The sequence below is a fragment of the Macrotis lagotis genome, chromosome X, assembly GCF_037893015.1.
Source record: "Macrotis lagotis isolate mMagLag1 chromosome X, bilby.v1.9.chrom.fasta, whole genome shotgun sequence".
Classification (NCBI taxonomy): domain Eukaryota; kingdom Metazoa; phylum Chordata; class Mammalia; order Peramelemorphia; family Peramelidae; genus Macrotis; species Macrotis lagotis.
In genome coordinates this window covers 462931241-462953131 of record NC_133666.1, presented here as the reverse complement: position 1 = coordinate 462953131, position 21891 = coordinate 462931241, and the positions used below count along the sequence as shown (strand labels likewise).

At 34.4% G+C, this 21891-nt stretch overlaps 1 long non-coding RNA gene across 1 annotated transcript in view; it reads right to left on the bottom strand.

Moving 5' to 3' along the window:
* Positions 1 to 7142: 7142 nt before the first annotated feature.
* Positions 7143 to 21891, bottom strand: part of LOC141503449 (uncharacterized) — a 74334-nt gene continuing 59585 nt past the window's right edge. Inside the window, exon 3 of the long non-coding RNA XR_012472850.1 lies at positions 7143 to 7227. This is a non-coding gene — a long non-coding RNA (uncharacterized LOC141503449). The remainder of the gene's footprint in view (positions 7228 to 21891) is intronic.

The window sequence follows — 21891 nt, the reverse complement described above, 5'->3', positions numbered from 1 at the left end:
ATATATACAAAATAAATTGGAGAGAATCTTGGAGAGAAGGCACTAGTTTTAAGGGAGGTCAGCTTCTTGCTGAAAGTAGGATTTTAGCTGAGACAAGAAGGAAGCCAGAGACGTCAGGAGACAGAGATGAAGAAGGAGAAAGAGAGGGTTTCAGATGTAGGGGTCAGCTTGCAAAGTTGCCTGAAGTCATGACATAGGAGCTATAGTGTCAGATTAGAGAAAAATCAAATCAACAAATCTCCAGTATCAAGGCCCTTTATTGATCTTGTTTGTTTTAAGATTATCCTGTAAAGGATCAGGGGTTCCTTGTAACCACCTGGATCCACATATATCCCATTCTCCATTTAATAAATCCCTTCAACTCTTCCTTCAGATAAAAATTTCTGCCTGAAGAGAGCACTATATAACTCAGAGACACTATCTAATCTTCTCACTTTGACTGTACAATCCTAACCTTTCAGTTATACTTTCCTAAGCAAACTCTTTTTTCTTTGTTGGATTCAAATGATCAGATTCAGCTGATTATTCCCCTAGACAGAGATCACTGATTACTAAACTTCTGTGTATAGCATTCAAGCATACTACTCTATGCTAAATAAATATTAATAATCATGATAATATGCATAAGTAAGGGACTCAGGTCTTTAGTATTGGGACTAGAAAAAAAATAAATGAGCTACAGCATCCAACAAGCCGCCTAAGACTTTCTGCAGGCATTAATTAAGAATAGGAAACCAGTTTATACCTAGACATTTTTATGCCTAGAATGATTTAGTTTTCTGAACTCTGTTTTGTTTTATTTTGCTTGCTTTTTTTTACAAAAAAATATAATCCTAATACAAAGAACTAAAAAGTAAAACCATTAGAAACAACTGGTGAAAACATACAGCTGCAATTTCAACAGAATCCTCTAGAAACAGACAAAAACAGAGCTGGTTATGAATAGTAGGATGAGAAGTCTGACCAGCAAATTTTAAATAAGAACTGTACAGTTTTATTGCCTGAGTTACTTAAACTCAGAGAAAATAGATATCATGATGCATTTCCTAGAAATATATATTTGAATATAGTCAGGAGAATGGGATTTAAAAATTAGACTCAGACACTTGAAACTGACCTTGGGCAAGTCATGTAACCCTGATTGCCTCATCCTGATTCATCCTATCACTGGATCCAGATGACTCTGGAAGAGATAGTAAGGCTGATGACTTAGTTCAGCACCCTCTCACTCAAATTCAATTCATGTGCTTGTCATGGTATCATCTCCTTGATGTCATTTCCTTCTTCAGGAAGGAAGAGCAAGCATCATATTTGTATATGTAGATTCTATCTCTCTACATATATTTATATTTATATTTTCTTTATGCATCCCAACATGACTGTAGACAAAAGCTATATATGGGCACCAATGGACCACAGAGGAATTCCCTAAGAAAAGAGAAAAAAAAAAAACCTCATTCTGACTATCTTGGTCTGTCTCTTACATATACCAGTACTCTTTTTGATATTTCACAAATTCAGACTCATTATAACTTTTAGAGATTAGATCTCTCAGCACTCATTCTGTAGCCATCAGTCATGTTACTTTGGCAATATCATTTTTTTTGGTTTTATTTTTCAGCACAACAGATGGGTTCTTTGCTTCAAGCCTCTCTGGAACACAGGATACATAGGATCATAGATTATTATAGGAGGTCATTGTACAAACAAGTAAATTAAGATCTGGCCAAGTTCAATGTTTTGCTCACAAAGATTGTAAATAAAAGAAAGTGGTTTCAAACCCTGGTCTTCTGGATCCAAATTTAGCATTCTTCTTACTTGCACTGCAATGTATCCCCCCATTCAACTTGTGTCCCTTGGAAGAAAAAAAATCATCCATTTATGAATCAGTTTCTTTGTTTGGTTTTGTGAGGCAATGGGTTTAAGTGACCTGCCCAAAGTCACACAGTTAGTAATAAAGTGTCTAAGACTAGATTTGAAGTCAAATCCTCCTGACTGCAGAGCTGGTTCTCTATTCAATGTGCTACCTACCTTCCCCCTCCCAGTCTTTCTGAAGGAAGAATCAGGTTTAGTAAAATTCCTGATTCAGGAAGATGACCATTTTCCAGAGTTATTATAGCTTACAAAGACGCTTGAGACACTGGAAGAATTTGTCTCAAAAAGAAAAAAGATTGAATTATATATTTATGAATTTTCCTGAGTCACACCTAAAACAGTCTATGGTTTATTAAATGAATTGACTGACCAAAGTCTGGTTTTCTACAAAACGTTCAAACTGATATTGCCTTTGCTTGGTAGTCTGGGGTCCAAGATGCTCCAAGTTCACAAGATGTAGAATATTGTTTTGACGATGTTGAAAATCCTCTTCACCTTACAGATGTGCTCTCAAGAAGACTTGTTCTTTGAGAAACATGAACAGGGCTTGAGAAGAACAGTTTATAGGAAAGAACTAGCCAGATATGGAATCTTCTCTCTATTTTCATCCTATATTCCCAGTTTCTACAAGTAAGTCAAAGAATCCCACCAAGAGGCACCCACAACTACTAAAAATGCTATTTATCACCAGCAGAGAAGCCTACCTGAATAAATCTCTCCTTATAGAACTGGAGCCAGCTCAAACAATCTCAGGTGTGAAGGGATCCCTTGAACTTATCTTTCTGAGTTGCCATATTTTCCAAGAACATTGGACCCAGAACCTGCAGAAAGTCCTGAACATGTCAAGGATGAAGTCCCTCTCTAGTCCCTGAGCTGATATAATTTGTTGTTTACACCCCAAGCTGGACTACCGGGACTGGTATCAAGGTACCTAGTCAATCTTCACTATTCTGTGCAGCTGGGATCCTTGTAGATAAGCAGATCATCATATCATCATAGTTCAGTTCTTCCAAGAGAAAAAAATGCAGGTTTTGTCATCTTAGTTGTTCATGATTTCTCCTCCCCTGCCACTCCCATTAACGTAGAGATTTCTGTTTCTCCTCCTCCCTTGGTTGCAATTTCATAAATATGCAAGCTTCTGTTTGGTTTATGAACTCTAGAGGAAAACTAAGGGTAAAATTCTGAGGGTAAGCATTTACACCTCAGCAATCAGCAGATATACAACGTGGGGTTTGATTTATTATTTTAATTATTATCTAGACTTAAGAAAGTGATGGAGAAAATAATAATAAGGCAGACTAAAAGTTGTGGTCTTTCCAGCAAGCAGATTATTAAATTAAACAGAATTAGGATTAAGGTTTACCAGTATACTAAATTAAGTAGAGAGGAACAAGAACCTGATATCAAGGTTGACCTTTACTTTTTTTCTTTTTTTGCTAGGTAATGGGATTAAGTGGCTTGCCCAAGGCCACACAGATAGGTAATTATGAAGTGTCTGAGGCTGGATCTGAACTCAGGTACTCCTGACTCCAGGGCCGGTGCACTATCCACTGTGCAACCTAGCTACCCCTACTTTTACTTTCAATACACATTCTCATTAGCTATAAAACTGAGGGCAAGTCATTGTTCTATTTCTCCATCCATAAAATAGGGATAATACTATTTTAATTTAGGTTGTTGTTCGAAAAGTGTTGTTAATAAAGCTGTTAATAATTTAATCAGTTTTTAGCTTGTTTTTCTGCTGCAGCCTTCTGTGAAATCATGCTCACCAAAGGTATTAGCCAGTGTGTCACTGAATTGATAATTAATTTATGAAATTATTATACTATGAAATGAGGACAAGCATACTAGTTTCTTTGGGCACTTGCTGGAAAAGACCATGATGGAAGGGAGAAATGGAGCTGTAATCACTCTTTACCAACCACAGAGGGTGTGGAGGCAGACAACATAGAAAAAATAGAGACAAACTGCAAAAGGATGCAGAGGCAAATGGTGTGAGGACAGAAGATGGTGAAGGAAGGCAAGCTGCATGTGGATGAGGACAAGGGCGGGGAAGACACAGAGAATATTGTTCATGTAACCATGGATTAGAGTTGAAAGCACTATATAACATGGTCCTAATAAAGAAGTAAGAGTCTTTGGGTGGGGGGGAAGAATCTGGGTCTTATTTTTGTAAGGTTTGGGGGGCAACAGATTAATTCTTAACTATGCCACTTTGGGGTTAGTTCATTTATATATATATATATATATATATATATATATATATATATATATATACAAATCATTTCAAAATTGTTGGTAAACTTTAAAGTTAACTTGTCCATATTAACTCAAAATTATCAGCCCCATTTAATGATCTGCTACTCTTTATTATAGAGGTCTAGATTATACACCCTAAGACCAAAAGTCTCTGAAAGCCAAACCTAGATGCCTTTGATTCAGCACATATTATCACCAGGATGTAAAATTTGGTTCATATAGTATACAATTTGTAAATTATGCTTCTTTGATTTGGGGGATGGTATGTAACTTATATCCTGCTATTGGCCCTTTCTTTTGACTGGGAGTGTGTGAGGTGGAGATTGAGGTGGGGAGTAATCAGAAGGACTAGAACAAGATACAATTTTAATATTGTCATACAGGATGTACTAAACAAGGTCAATAAAAGAAGGGTTCTCTATTGGCAGCAGAATTTTCCAGATACTCCTATTTGCAAATGGCAATGTGCTGATGCATGGAACTCTTGAGCACTACTTTCCACAAGAGATTTAGTGTTAGCCATAAGAGTATACATACCTATCTACCCACACATGAAAGAAAACAACAAAATAAAGTAAGTGAAGAAGACACATTGTACAGATAGTGTCATGCTTTACACTGGGATACTCATTGAGTTAGTGCATTGGTTCTTTTATCTGGAATAAGTCCTATAGAAGGTCAATTAAATGGACCAAGAATTGAATGGGAGATCATATCATATCACATCTAACAAACAAGTTGATATCAAATATGAGATTTTTAAAAACACCAGTGTAGCTCTGATTATGTTATATGATTGAGATTCATAGAGCTTCATGATCCCAAAAAATCCAAATTATAGATAAAATTGAGAGATATGGAATGGACTTTGTGGCATCTCCTATAAGAAATGACATAAAAAAACAGAATCACAGAATTTTTAGGGCCAAGGCTATGATTGGAACATAGTAGGTGCTTAAGAAATGTTTATTAATTGATGAGTATTCAGAGTTGAGAAGGATTTCAGCTATTATTTAGGCCAAATATGACCTGAACATGAATACCTTTTGTGATGTATTAAATAGATGTTCATCCAATTCTTGCTTGAAGACCTCCAGTAAAGGTGAACCAAACGCTTTCCAGGCTTCTCATTACACTTTTGGATACCTCTAATTATTAGGAAATTTATTCTCCCTTTAATGGATGTGTGACCTCATGAATTTGCATGTTTTGTCTTAAGTATAGATTGCCATTCATCTATATCTTCTCATCTCATATAACTCTTGTCAATGTTCTATAAAATTTCTACCAGGCTCCATTTAGTGTGCAAGTAGGCTTTGTATAGATATTTTGATATCTATATGAATGTTCATAGAACATGAATTGTCCATTAGTTATCACTTCTTGTAATTTGATTAGTCCAGTTCCATCCAGTCATACATCTTTGGGTTGACATCCTTTATGCTGCTTCTTCAGCTGGTAATGTGTTATGTACTGGTCATATGTACCATATACCTCTTCCTGTTTCAGGTACATCAGTTCTTTAGTTGCTTAAGAATCACATAACTCTTGTTTATTTGTTGAGTGACTTGTAATTATATAACGTTATTGGAAAAAAAACTGACATTAAAAAGATTTTTTTTTATCAGGGAACACCTTGGGGGTCATTAAAAAACATTGTGCAATATTCCAAAGGCATAAATTCACTCTTATCCTGCTCATAAGTTTTTATCCAAATTGTAAATTCAACTGCATATTGAGGGAATTGTGGAAATTGAGTGAATCACACTAACTCCAACAATTCTGACTCTAGTTCACTTCCCTTTCTATTCAATTATGGGTCTAGTCTAATTTTTGTCTTATAGAGAACTTTATTTTATTATGAGAATTGTGAGAAAAATTTATTGAATTATTTGAACCTCATCCTGCATGGCTGGGAAGATGGACCACTGCTATTTGTTGATTTGAGACCCTTAGTCAAGGAATAACATTATGCTGAGCAGAAACTCAATCAGATATGAAGATAGATGCAAGAAACTTTCTTGTAATTGTATATCTCAAGCAAGAGCCTCATGATCCCATGCTCATTTGATTGAGTACAGATACTTAGGGGGAGCTGGAACAGTAGGCACTCCTCAACTCAATTTTTTTAAATTAAATTTTCTTGTTGATTATGAATTTCAAAATATCAGCAGTTATGTACCTTTCAACATCAAAGAACCAAAAAGGCTATTGTATATTAAAATATGACTTATTACACATATGCAACTTGGTCCCTTTAAGTATAAAATTAATTTAACAAAGTAGCAACAGAGTTCCCTACTAATGTCCTCTTCTAAACTTTATTTTGTTTTCTTCTGCATATATTTAATGTTTTATTGATGCTTTCTATTATTCTTTTGTATCATTTAAATTTTTTTTGGCTTTTGCAAGGCAATGGGGTTAAGTGACTTGCCCAAGGTCACACAGCTAGGTAATTATTAAGTGTCTGAAACTGAATTTCCTGACTCCAGGGTCAGTGCTCTATTCACCACACCACCTAGTTGCCTCTTTCTGTTGTTTTTTAAAATTTTTTTCTTCCTTTGTGGTATCCACCACTTCATTTCCCTCATCCCAATTGAAAATTTTTCTTTTTAACAAATAAGAATTGCCACAATGAGGGAATAAAAAATAAGGAGAGGAAATGAAATTAAAGAACTCCAGAGATTCAACAAAAAAAAAACTAGTCAGAGAACCCAATATAAAATAGATCCATAGAAATCACAAACCTTTTTGGATTTTATTTCATCTCTCTGGATTTTCATTAAAATTCTCTTTTTCCTAACTGCAATTCCTTCTCAGGCTCTTTTCCTGGTTTATCATGCATACCATGCCTCTTAAGTGTGGATCCAAAATCCTCTTCTCTCTCCAAACCTCCTCTCTTGATGGCTGATGAAGCTATCCATTATGAGCTCTGCAGATGAAAGATCTATATATCTAACCCCAGTCTCGAGGTTCAGTCCAACATCACCTACTGCTTACTGGATGCTATGGAGACATCTAAACTTAGCGTGTCTCAAATTGAATTCATTATCTTCCCGCCAAGACTCTTCCCTCTTCAAGAATTCCATATTTCTGTAGAAAGAATCATTAGTCTTATAATCTCTCCAATATCACTCTTCCTCCCTGCACATATTCAATTAATTACGAATTTCATTATTTCTATCTAACCAATATCTTTCACATCTAACCCCTTCTTTTTACTCAAATAACTTCCCTCTTAGTTTAGACTCATCACCTCTCAGTTAAATTAGAGACTTTCAAGTCTCAAACCACTCCAATCTGCTCTTAACATTGCTACCAAAATAATTTTCCTTAATTATCAAACTGACAGGGCAGCTGTATGGTATAAGTGGATAGAACACCGGCCTTGGAGTCAGGAGGACCTGAGTTCAAATCTAGCCTCAGGCACTTAATTGCCTAGCTGTGTGACCTTGGGCAAGTCTCTTAACCCCATTGCCTTAAATAAAGAAAGAATTGACCATGTCATTCCCATACTCAGTTAACTCTACTGTCTTCCTTTTGCCTCTAGGATGAAAAATTAACTCCTTTTTGTTAAGCTTCTTATAAAACTCTCACTAACCTGGCCCAAATCTACATCATTGAACATTACTACCTCTTCCATACTCATATCCAGCCAAAGAAGCATTCCCTCTTTTTTTATTTCCCTCTTTTTTCTTCATACATGATATTACTTATCCCATCTCCATGCTTTTGCATTGGTCATTTCCTATTCCTGAAGTAGTCCTCCTCACCTCTATGTAATAAAATTCTCTTTATGATAAAACTTAAAATTTGCTTCTTCTACATGAAACCTTTCTTGATCCCCCCCCAAATCTAGTATCCTCTCTGATAAACTAGCTAGCTTTTAGCTACTCTATATTTTACTTTATTCACTTTGAATTTGTGTCATATTTTTTTGTTTGTACTTGTTTCATCTATTAGAATGTAAGCATGTTGTGAGAAGAAATAATTTCATTCTTTGTGCTTTTATCTTTATGGCAGAGGATAATGTCTGGCACAAAGTAAATACTTCATAAATACTTGTTGATTATTATAATCAAAATCCAGTCAGTGGATACAGAAAAAAGAAATTCTATGAAAATACCTATCCAATGTCCAACATATCTGAGAACTTCTTTGGTTTTCCTTCATGGATAATTGGATTCAGCCTTTTGAGTTTTCATTTACTAGGCTCTGTGGCATTCTGGGGTTTTGTGTAACCAGTGCAATTTCAACTGAAAATTGGAAAATCTGAATAACTCTCATCATCTACATCCCATCCTACAGGGAATCTCTCCACCATTTAGCCTTGTATTGGATTTCTTCAGTGATAAAGAAAAAAAAAAAGAACAAAAAAATCCATTTTGTTTGATAAGCAAATGTTTTCTGGAGTTTTTTGACTTTTGTTATTTTCTGCGATTTTTTTTTGCCATATTTGATACTAAAAACCAAAGATTCACTGAACAGTTACACCTTATACTGTAGTATTTGCTTGAAAAAAATCCCAGCTTATTTCCTTTCCAAACCTAAATATTCACTGGTTATAATATCTTGAGTCTGTTAATAATTGGCCTGCTCATACTAAGTCCTTTTTTTTTTCACTTAGGAGTCACACAGAATTGATGCTTCTGATAAAAAATAAGCAATAATATCCTCAAGTGGAATGTCTGGGAAACTAGGTGGTCAAGTATTTAAATATACTCAGTTCAAGTAGATAATGTCTTTTTATGTAATCTCGATTATCGAGAATTCTAAGATGATTTAGTTACATTTTGACTTAGTACAGTATGTGGAGAATAATTCAATTTTCTTTCATGATGAACCTTTCAAGCTACTTCAGGGTCATTATTTAGAGTAAATATCAATTATGATCACAAGGGTAGCTGCAGAAGGTATAAAAGGTTGAAGTGAATAAGCACTGACTTCAAGACATGCTGGTAGCTGATTTTTTTAAATCAATTTTTCTTATTGATATTTTATTTTTACAAATACATATTATGAAAGTTTTTCAACATTCATTCATATACATTTGTATATTTTTAAGTTACAAAGTTTCCTTCCACCCTCCCTTCCCACTCCCCCTGCCCTCAGGGCAAGCAGTCAGGTTAACATTGTACTTATCTGTGATAAACATGTTACAGATTTGTCATTTTTGGTATGAGGAATTAGGATTAAGGGGAAGAGATACATAAAAGATATTTTTATAGTGTTCATCAGATGACTTTTTAAAAATTTTTATTTAATTCTTTTTGGTTTTGTTTTGTTTTGCTTTGTTTTTCTTCCTCTGGATGGGCACAGCATTGTCCATAACCCATCTAATACGTTTGTCCTAGCTCTCCAAACTACTGAGAGGAGCTGCTTCCATCAAAGTTGGTCATCTCACAATGATTTTGTTAATGTGGACATTATTCTCTTGGTTCTACTCCCTTTGCTCAGCATCGGATCCTATAAGTCATGCCATGCTTCTCTAGAGTGCAACCATTTATGGTTTCTCATAGAATAATAATATTCCATAGTATTCATGTACCATAATTTGTTTAGCCATTTCCCAATTGATGGGCATCCCCTCAATTTCTAATTCTCTGCCACTATAAAAAGAGCTACTATGAATATTTTGGAACATTTGGGACTTTTCTCATTTTTTATGATTTCTAATGGATATAGAAGCTAGAACTGGAATGGTTGGATCAAAGGGTATGAACAGCTTTATTGTTCTTTGGGCATAGTTCCATGTTGCTCTGCAGAAAGGTTGGATCATTTCACAACTCCACCAGCAATGCATTAATGTCCCAGCCCCCCCCCCCCCACAGCCTCTCTAATGTTGCTCATTTTCCCTTTTTCTCATCTTAGGAAATCTGATAGGTGTGATGTGAAACCTCCAAGTTGTTTTAATTTGCATTTCTCCAATCAATAATGACTTGGGGCATATTTTCATATGATTGTCTTTAGTTTTAATTCCTTTATTTGAAAACTGTCTATTCATATCCTTTGACCATTTATCAACTGGGCAAATAAATTTTTGATAGCAAATATTTTTTTTTCTTTAAAGACCTCTTACTTCTAAAAGTTGAATGGAGGAAAGAATAGTCTAAGTAGCTGAATTTTAACCAAGTTGAGATCTGTGTTTCTGAGCGAAATTCTATTCAGTTCCATATTCCACTTTTTATCTAATCTAATTTCTTTCATGATCCTTCTTAGTTCTTTGGGCTTTAATTAAAAGTAAAGGAAATAAAAATCTAATAAGTACTTACTATGTGCTAGGTACCATGCCAAGCATTTGACAAATATTATCTCATTTGATACTTACAACAACTCTGGGAGGTTTTATAAAATTCTGTTTTACTGTAGAGGAAACTGAGGTAGGAAGAGGTGAAGAGTCTTTATCAGGGTCATACAGACAGTAAGTGGCTGAGGCTAGATTTGAATGCTGGTGTTCCTGACTTCAAGCACAGCACTCTATCTACTATATTATTTACAGATACTATCTTCTTTCTTATAAGACATATAATTTTTGTTACATAACAGAATTAGAAGCGAAAGTTAACTAGGCAAAAATCTTTGTACAAAATTCATATTTTAATTTCTAATATTTAATTTATAATATCCCTAGATTATATAAGAAATTATGTATATACATATACATTATATATATAATATATATTATATATATAGTCTTCTTTGTTATCTGTCTTCTTTAGGTATATATATATATATGTACACACACACACACACATATATATATATAGAGAGAGAGAGAGAGAGAGAGAGAGAGAGAGAGAGTCTTCTTTGTTATCTTTGTTATCTATCTTCTTTAGATACCTCAATCGTGCTTGTGAACAAGAATTATTTTAGTGTTTTAATGAACCTTTGACCTGTAGATCCTCTCTCCAGTTGCATGGATTACAACCCATTCATACCTTCCCAACTTATTTTATTCTGGATCATCATGGCTTCCCATAAATTCCCCAATGGGGATCCACCAAGTACTGAAGCCATTGATCTCTATCTCTTGGTGCTACATGGATAATAACAATTCATATGCACTTTCAATTGGTTATCCTTGACTCTTACAAATAACTTTTCAAGCTGCACATCTCTCTGATGACATCATTTACTCCCTCTATTCCTCCTAGGCAACTCTTTGTTGCTTTTTTTATGGTATATCCAATTAATAGGGATACACTATTAATGCTTATCAAAGCTATTTTCTTTTGTCATGGAGGCTATTCAGCAAAAACAAAAAACAATCACCAAAAAAAGAAAAAACCAGCAACAAACATTGAAGGAAGGATTATCTAGCTGCTGAATCAATCCTCTTTTGGGAGATTATTATCACTCAAAAATTCACCTTGAAGAGTTTAGATTGACCATATATGGTAAGATACCTTTTGTCTAAGCTTTGATTTACATATGAATGAACAGGTCATATAATTGGTACATTAAAACAAATATTTGGGGCAGACACTGCAGATGTACAATAAACCAGTTACAGAAGGAGAGGAGAGTTGACTGGACTGCCCTTGGGAAACTGTATAGTTCATTTAATGACTCCAGACTTCTTCTTGAAACAAAAAAAAAATCTTTTTAATATACATATTCTAGTGGCAGTATTGTATGACTCCATGTCATAAATATCATAGTCGTAGAATACAGAAAAAGGCAATTGTAAAAATTTGCAAGTAAAATTTTTATAACTTTATTCATATTTTGCAAGCTCTAGGGGAATTTTCCAAGAAAAGAAATGTTATTATGAATCCTCTGTAAATCAAAGAATTATTTCTCTAATTTAGTCTTATGTTAAAAAATGAAACATATATAGTGGGTTTGCTTAAAACAAACTACATCCAGAGAATAGCCACTGACCACTCATGTTATATAATCAAAAAATACATAAAATCATAAAGCATTTCTTAAGTATCTTCTATATGCTGGGAACTTTCTAAGTGCTGAAAATATAAAGAACAGTTACTTATAAAGCAGTTTATCTACTTTATCATTCTTGAATATTGCCTAATTCTATGAGATAATAACTATAACTATTATTTTTCTTCATTTTGAGAATGAGGAAATTGAGTTTCAGAGAATTTAGGCAACTTGCCTATGAACACACAGATATATATGCCAGAGAATTTGAACACAAGTCCATCCTGACTAGTCCATCCTCAGCTAGCATGATTTCCACAGCAAAGCATGCTGTCTCTCAGAGTTATATATACACTGTAGCTCACTCTTATTTTTTTATGTTTAAAATTTTTTTTTAATTTAAGGCAATGGGGTTAAATGACTTGCCCAAGGTCACATAGCAAAGTAATTAAGTGTCTGAGAGTCACATTTGAACTCAGGTCCTCCTGACTCCAGGACTGGTGCTCTATCCACTGTGTCATCCAGCTGCCCCCTGTAGCTCATTCTTAGAATCAACTTTCACCCATAGTCTGTTCTAGATCGAAACTGGAGTCATACATACAGAAACAGAAAACTCTGTAGCCTGAGTCATCCACTCACTTCTTTCCAGACTGTCTACTTAAAAAAAAAAACCCTTAAGAAACAAAACCCCAAACCAACCAGCATTACTGTAAGAATCCCAGTGATGTGAATTCTCAAGGTATTTTTACATAGAAATCAACTCACAGGAGTTTTTTTAGCTATCACCCACAGAAGCAAAACCAATTTCAGTGTGATTTTGTAAATCAATATTTGTGTTAACATAGGTTAATAAGAAACAAGCAATGCAAATTATACCATTTTCTTCCCAAGTATTCAGGAGACCTTACTTCTGATATTGTCAAATTTGCTTTTATAAAGTGTCAAAATATAGAGAAAAACCAAGATATTTTATAGTTTGATCTTAAATGGTTGGCATCTCATGAGATCCCAGAATTCCAGAGTTGTAAGGATCTGATGGATAATAAAATACAATCCATATTTTAAAAGTTCTCAGACTCAGAAAGCATGCTAACTAGGTCCATTATAATTTGTTATATAAATTACATAAACAGCTACATATATTCTATATACAGTATAAATATATATATATATATATATATAAAAAAACATATATCATTTAAATTTTGTTGCATAATCTTATCTGGGCTCTCACAGCAATAAGGCAATGTTTTTATAACTCCTCAATCAATTCACCCTGCCCCTTACCACAAGGACTATTCAAATCTATTTATACCTGTTTTTACCTCTCATGGCACCCCTCCTCTCTGCTCTCAAACGAGGACTTCAGCTCATAGTATGCTGAAAAATTTGGTGCTATTCACAAAGAGCTCCTTCTTCTTGGAGAAGTTATCAACAATTGGGACCACTACTTCTTCTCTTCTCATTCTCTTCTAAATCCTCATCATTCAACTGAAACTTCTTTCATCAAAATTACCAATGATCTCTTAAATGCCAAATGTCTTTTTTCTCAATTCTCATCCATCTTGATCTCTCAGTAACTTTTAACACTATCAATCACTTTCACTCTGGGCACCCTTTCTTCTCTAAGTATTTTTAATACTGTTCTCTCCTGATTATTTTCTATTTGTTTGATAACCCCTTTGCTAGATCTTCTTCCAGGACTTGCCATGGAATACTTCAAGGGTTCATCTTTGACCTTCTTTCCTTTTATTAATGCTATTTATTTTAGTTATCTCATCAGTGCCTTTGGATTCAGCTATCATCTCTTTACTGATGATTCTCAGACCTATTTGTCCAACCCTAACTTCTCTTTGTACCTCTAATCTCTTTTTATCAACTGCCTATTATATATCTTAGAGATGTTACTTCCCTGTTACCATCAACAATTCCACCATTTTCCCAGTTATCCAGGTTTTCACCCATGATGTCTACTTTAACTTCTCTCTTTTACTCTCCCTATATGTCCAATCTATTGCCAAATCTGTCATTTCAACCTTCACAAAAGTTCTTGTATATACCTTGGGCGGCTAGGTGGTACAGTGGATAGAGCACCAATCCTGGAGTCCAGAGGACATGAATTCAAATCTAGTCTCAGACACTTGTCTCTTACTGTGTACCTTGGGAAAATCATTTAACCCTGAGTGTCTCACATACAAGGCCATCTTCAGTAATCTTGATCCATATCTGGCCACTAGACTTAGATGGCTGCAGAGGAAAAAGTGAGGTTGGTGACTTAGCACAGTCCCCTCACTCAAATTCACTTGCTTGTCATGGCATCACTCCTTGATGCTATATCTTTAGGAATAAAGGAAAAACTTTTGTTTTTGTGTAAACACCTACTTCTCTATATTCATGACCATAGTTACCTCATGGTTAGACTATGGCAATAGCTTTCTACTTGATATCCCTGATTCATGTCTTTCCCACTTCTAGTCCAACTTCACTTAGTTGTCAAAGTGGTCTTCCTAAAATGAATGTTTGTGTAATCTACCCTAACTCAAACTATAGGGCATTCTTATTACCTCCAGGTAATATAAAAGTCTCCTTCTGACTTTTAAAGCCCTTCATTACTTGGGCTCTTTCTTCCTTTCCATTATTTTTATACTTTACTCTCTATTGGGTATTCTACAACCCAGTGATACTAGTCTTCTGGCTGTTTCCTGCACATGATCTCCTCCATCCCCCAACTTGGTGGTTTTCTCAGTAGCTTATCCCTCATGTCTCACATTCTTTTCTTCTTCATTTCTATCTGCAGACTTCAAGACTCAGTTCCAGTCCTACCTTTGGCAAGAGGCCTTAACCTCTTCATTCCTGGCCCTTCATGCCTTACCTCTGAAATAAGCTATTTATTCTATTTCTATACATATACAGAAATATATGGATATATATATAGTTTCTATATTTATTTGCTTATATGTGTTATTTATATGTTTTTCCCTATTACAATGTAATTTCCCTGAGGACAAGAAGAATTTTTTTGCTTTCCTTCCTAGCACAGCATTTAGCATAGGCTCTGCCATATAAATGTTTAATAAAAATCTATTTACTGACTAATGCCTTGACAACCTCACTGGGGTCAATATACACACATGGAGAGATGGCATTTTCCTGGAAGCAGAATGAATCTGGTAAACACTTTTTAGCCATGAATTAAGACAGGGAAGCACTCCTCTCTTCCTCCCAAGTGTTCCTTCCCTTTCACATTTGTTGTTGTTGTTCAGTTATGTCCCAACTCTGTGATACCATTTTGGGTTTTCTTGGCAAAGACACTGAAGCAGTTTGCCATTTCCTTCTCCAGTTCATTTTACAGTGGAGGGGGGGGGGGTTTGCAAGGAAATGAGGTTAAGGGACTTGCCCAAGGTCACACAACTAAATAATTATTAAGTGTCTGAGACTGGATTTGAACTCAGGTCCTCCTGACTCCAGGACTGGTGCTCTATCCACTGTGCAACCTGGCTGCCTCATTTTACAAATGAGGAAACTGAGGCAAATAGAGTTAAGTGACTTGTCCAGAGTCACATAGCTAAGAAGTGTCTGAGGCCATATTTGAACTCAGGAAGATGAGTTCCTTCCTCAGGAAGGAGTCTTCCAGACTCCAAGTCCAGCACTTTTTGGTGCCACCTAGATGCTTCTCCCCATTCATTTAGTACCTCTCTAATATAAAGCAATGTTAGTTCAATTCAATAAGTATTTGTTGTATAACTCATATCTATTAATTATAATAATAACTAGACTTTAGATAACACTAAGTTTTACAAAATATTTTTACATATGTTATCATGTTAATTTTCACAACAACCCTGTGAGATAGATATTTTATCATCATTTTACAGAGAAGAAAATTAAGAGATATCTGAATCTTTGAACTCAAGTTTTCTTGTTAACAAGTCCAGTATTCTATCTATTGTGCCACCTAGTTAAGTAGGAATAATTAATTATCATTTAAATAGATATCTCAAAAGTCTTAGGTTAATTTTACCTAGTTTAGTAATAGTAATTAATTACCATTTAAATAGTCAAAAATCTTAGTGTAATTTTAAGTTATTAAAACATAATATTACACTAAGTCTTTTGGGACCTCTTATATGAAACTTTCCTTGCAACAACCACATAACCCTATTTTATATAGGAGAGAACAAAGGTTTAGAGGGGTCATGTAATTTGTCATTGATTAACCAACTAGTAAGGATGTTGTATACCACAGCAAGAATAGTGTTATTCTAGATTGTATGTCTAGATAGGATAAAGACAGGAATAGGGGCTGGACCAGTGATTTCATTGCTATGGTGAACTCCCAAATGAGGAACTTCCTTCTATAAGTGCAAGTTGGTAACTTTTAGTCTTAGATCACTGAAAGATTAAATGACCTTTTGATTGTCACATAGCCAGTATATGAAAAGATCCAGGACACAAAACCAGTTCTTTCTGACTCAAAGGTTGTCTCTCTAGCTGCTATTCCATGAGATACAGAAATAAATATAGCAAATCTATTCTCAAGAAGTTTGTAGTCTGTTTGCCAGAGTCTATATGAGAAATGAGAAGATATTTCCTTCAAATATGGCCAACAAAATCTTAAAAATAAATAGAAGTTGACACACATTTTCAATGCCAAAAAACATTCTCCAATTCAGAGTGATCAGAACAGTTTATCAGAATTGCAAACTACAGATGATCATTTGAAAACATGCTACAAGTAACTATTGATGAGATTCAAACTTTGAAATTCTATCTCATATCCATCAAACTGGAACAAATTAGAATGTAAACTCCTTACAGAGAGAAACTTTTGCATTTGCCTTTGATTCTCCTTAGTAGGCACTTAGTAGGCCATTACAAAAGCTTGCTGACTGGTTTCTTTATTGCATTGGATATTAGAAAAGCCAGCATCTGAGTAGTTGTGGGAAGACATCCATTTTGGTTCTACACTTTGGTAGAGTTGTAAATTTGTTGAACTTCTTCTAGATATCACTTTACAATTGTGAAAAAAAAGTAACAAAAATGTCTATACCCTTTGACCTAGTGTTTCCACTATTGTGCAGAATCCCCAAGGCAGTCAAAGACAGAAACAAAAACCCAATATGTACGCAAAATTCATATTGTAGCAAAGATTTGGAAACAAGTATATGAACATAAAATGAAGGAATAACTAAAAAACAATCAAGGTATATGACTGTTATGGAGATTATTCTGCAACCAGATGAAGAGTACACATAAAACTTGGAAAGATTTATATTAAGTGGCACAAAGTTAACCTTAAGTAGGATCAAAAGAGCAATATACAATATGACTACATTGTAAAGAAAAATTAATTAAAAGGGATCAGTGATGACTAGATTTAAGCTCTTTGAGGATGGACAATCTTTTGCCTCTTTTTGTATCCTTAGCACTCAGCTCATGCCTGGCACATGGAAAGTACTCAATAAATAATAATAAATAATAAAAGTTAGTTGACTGACTAATTCCAAAGAACTGAGAAATGAAATCATTACTCTTCTTAGAACAGAGAAGTATGATACTATTTGGCAGAATTCTGTATATGTTATCAGATTTACTCATATCAGGTGGGTTTTGCTTGTATATATATATTTTAAGACAAAAAAATTCCTTCCTCAGTGTTAAGTGGAATTGAGGATGTCGGGGGACAGGTTGCAGTGGGTTGCATATTTTCCTTGCCATATTTCAACCCATTTGCTTCATCTCCTAAGAACGGGGAGAATTTTCTGCTTAATCATTTAAGGGGAAAGAAGATTCTCAAGTCTACCTGGAGTCTTTGTTTTCCAAATTAATCTGGTATGTGGGTATGAGGGATGGGGGCTTCATGACTCATCCTAATCCCCAATTCAAAAGCTGTCACTTTGACCTATTCTTCCTATCATATCCCTTGCACCCCTTCATCTAGTTTCAAAGAGTCTGAAAACATGTTTATAAATTACTTACTTTTGTGAAACCTATTAAATTAAAGGCTCTTCTCTTAATATAACAAGTAGATTAAAAATGTGAGTAATTTCATGGTTGGCAAAGACGGTGAAATGTTTATATAATACAGAAAGGCTTGCCATAAAAAGTGTTCATAAAGCAAATGCATATTTATAATGAAATAGAAATTGCATTTGAATTCAGAAGTAGGGAGGACAGCTCATTCTAAGGAACCAATCCAGGGACACCTAGTAATGCCCATTCTTGTCTGCCAGTAATGCCCTTTCTTGTCTGCCGTTCCCATCTGACCTTAGAACAGAAGTGAACAATGACTGAGAAGAAATCTGCTGATTCCTAAGGATCAAAGAGGGTGTAGGTTTGAATTTCGAACAAATTAAATGTAATTAATAACTAATTAAGCTCCTTCTATATGCAAGTCACTATGTTAGGTGCTAGAAATATAAAGACCAACAAATGAAATCAACCCTTTCCCTCAAGAAGTTTACATTCTGGGGCTGGAAGTGAAATAACATGTACCTAGAAAAATATATGCAAGGTCATTTAAGGAGGGAAAGAACTGAATCATTTTGTACACAGTCTAATAAAGTTTCCCAAAGCAATAGACCTTTTTATATTTTTATTTTGTTCATTTTTAACATTCATTTTTGAAAAAATGTTGAGTTCCAAATTCTCTCCTTCCTGCCTATCCCCCTATTCATTGAGAAGGCAAGCAACATACTATCAATTATACATGAGAAGTCAGGGAAAACACGTTTCCCTAATAGTTGTTACAATAACAATAACAACAACAACCAATACAAAGCAAGAAACATAAAATTTCAAAACCATTTGCTTCAATCTGCACCCAAAATTCATCAGCTCTCTCACTGGAGGTGCACAGCATTTTTCGTCATGTGTTTTTTGTAATCATCTTGGTTCATTGTATTGACCGGAGTAGCTAAGCCCTCATATTGGATCATTTTTAAAATATAAAGCTATAGACTTTTTTTTTTAGGTTTTTGCAAGGCAAATGGGGTCAGGTGGCTTGCCCAAGGCCACACAGCTAGGTAATTATTAAGTGTCTGAGACCCGATTTGAACCCAGGTACTCCTGACTCCAAGGCCGGTGCTTTATCCACTACGCCACCTAGCCACCCCTAAAATATTAAATGAACTGTATTCTCACATCAGAGATGTATAGGACTATAAAGGTTAGAATATTGTTAAATTCCAGTCACTAATTTTTTTTAATTAACTGTTTTTCTTTTGTTGCAATGAAAGGTTCAGTTCCAGAAAATGGGGACTGGCAAGGTGAGGGATGGGTGATGGTGAAAGCTCTTATATATTTGGAAATGTCTGTGATGTGAAGAATGAGAGGCAATGAACTAAAAAAAATAGATATCATACCCATTTTATATATGAAGAAATGGAAGTTCAGAGAAGGTAAGTGTCTGTGCTGAGGTCACACAGCTAGCAGGACACAAGGTGGAATTCAAATCTAGGTCTCATTTGTCTCTAAATTTATTACCATAAGAAGTTCATGCTGTCTATTGACAAAATTTTGATGGTTACAGCAGATGCTCTTATAATGATTTGCTTTCATTATTTTCCACACATACCTGGCAGAATGTTGGACAGATTCAATGTCATCCAAATTAATTCTTTCCTATATTTTTAACTCTTCCTTTCTTCCATTCAGGAACCACTCTATTTTGGATCTCTTGACCTGCTAACAGCTTTTGTATGAATCTTCTTGCTGACAGACTTTTCATTCCCAGACTGTCCACTACTGTCTCCAAATACCCCCCACACAACCGATTTCATTATGTCAATTCTCTAAGAACCTCTAGTCATTTCCTATTGCCCACTACACAAGTTAAGAATTCTATATAATCTGGTGTTCAAAATATAACGTGATAATAATAGTTGACATTTTTATAACACTTGAAGGTTTGCAAAATACTTTATACATGCACTGAAGTCAGCTAAAATAAAAGCTGATTGTTCAGTTTTCAGTATGAGCAATTACAGCTTGAAATCCTCAATTGCTTCAAATCTAGGTTTCATTTATTGTTTTCATGATTGAATATACTTAAAGTAATGGGTAAAATAATAACATCAATAACTAATAATGTAGATTAAACTTAAAAGTATGTTCTCCTAAACTAATTTATATGTTCAACATCATCCTAAATAAGTTTCCAAACATTATTTTATTGAACTAGAGAAATAATAACAAAATTCACTTGGAAGAACAAAAAGTCAAGAATATCAAAGGAAATTATGAAAGATAAAAGGAAGGAGGTTTACCAGTACCAGGTATTAAATTAAATTATAAGGTAGTAATTATCAAAACTAACTAATAAAAAGAAAGGTAGATCAATGAAACGAAACAGACATACAATTTATAGCAACAAAAAAATATAGTAACTTTGTATTTGATTAATGTAAAGACTTAAGGTTTTGGGATAAGAATTCATTATCTGGTAAGAATTATTGGGAAAACTGGAAAGCAGTATGGACAAAAACTGGTCATAGACCAATATCTTAAACCTAATTAGCACCTAAATGGATATATGACCTAAATATAAAAAGTGATATTAAAAGATAATTTGAAGACATGGGATATTTTACTTATCAGACTTCTAGATAAATGAACAATTTATGAATAAGGAAGAGATGGGGAACAGAGAAGATGTGAAATGGATCATCATTTTTATATTAAATTAAGAAGTTTTTGTACAAATAAAACAAATGTAGTCAAGATCAAAGGAAAGTAGAAAATATGGGGGTTTATTTATTTATTTAAGACAGTTTCTTAAATAAATGTCTCATCTCAAATATATAATGAACTTTATAAAATTTATAAGAATAAAAGTCATTCACCAATTGACAAATGATCAAAGGATATGAACATCCAATTTCCAATGAAGAAATCAAAACAATTCTTATGGAAATATGCTTTAAATCATTAATGCTTGGAGAAAAACAAATTAAAACAACATTGAAATACTATTTTAAACCTATCAGATTGACTATGAAGGTTGAAAGGGAAAGTGACAAACATTGGAGGGATGTAGAAAGATTGAGACACAAATTCATTTTTGGTGGAATTGTGAACAGATCCAATCATTTTAAAGGGTAATTTGGAATTATGTCCCCAAATATAATTAAACTGCTTATACCTTTTGACACAGTGATACAACTATTAGGTCTATTTCCAAAGATGATGGGGGGGGGGGCAGCTAGGTAGCACAGTGGTTAGAGCACCAGACCTGGACTCAGGAGTACCTGAGTTCAAATTCAGCCTCAGACACTTAATAATTACCTAGCTGTGTGGCCTTCAGCAAGCTGCTTAACCCCATTTGCCTTGCAAAAGCCTTTTAAAAAACCCAAAGATGACTAGGGGGGAAAAGGGAAAGAACCTATTTGTTCTAAAATATTAATAGTACTTCTCTTAGTGGTGGCAAAGAACTGGAAAGTGCGGAGATTTCTGCCAATTGTGAAATGGTTCGACAAGTTGTGATACATGATTGTGTATACTACTGTGCTATAAGAAATGATGAGCTTTATGATCTTAAAAAACATGGATAGATTTGCGTAAAATAATGAAGAGTGAAATAAGCAGAGCTAAGAGAATGTTGTATATAGTAACAGCATCATTATTTTATGAACATCTTGGAGCAACTAAGTCATTTTGTCTATTACAAATACCCAAATTAACTACAAAGGACATATGAAGGAAGACACTATCTACATCCAGAGAAAGAATTGATAAATAAAAATATGTATAGAATAATTTCACATACATACATACATACATACATACATACATACATACATATCTATGCCTAATTGTAGTCATCTCTAGGGCAGGGGATGGAGAGGGAAGAAAAAAAAGAAATTTACATGATGA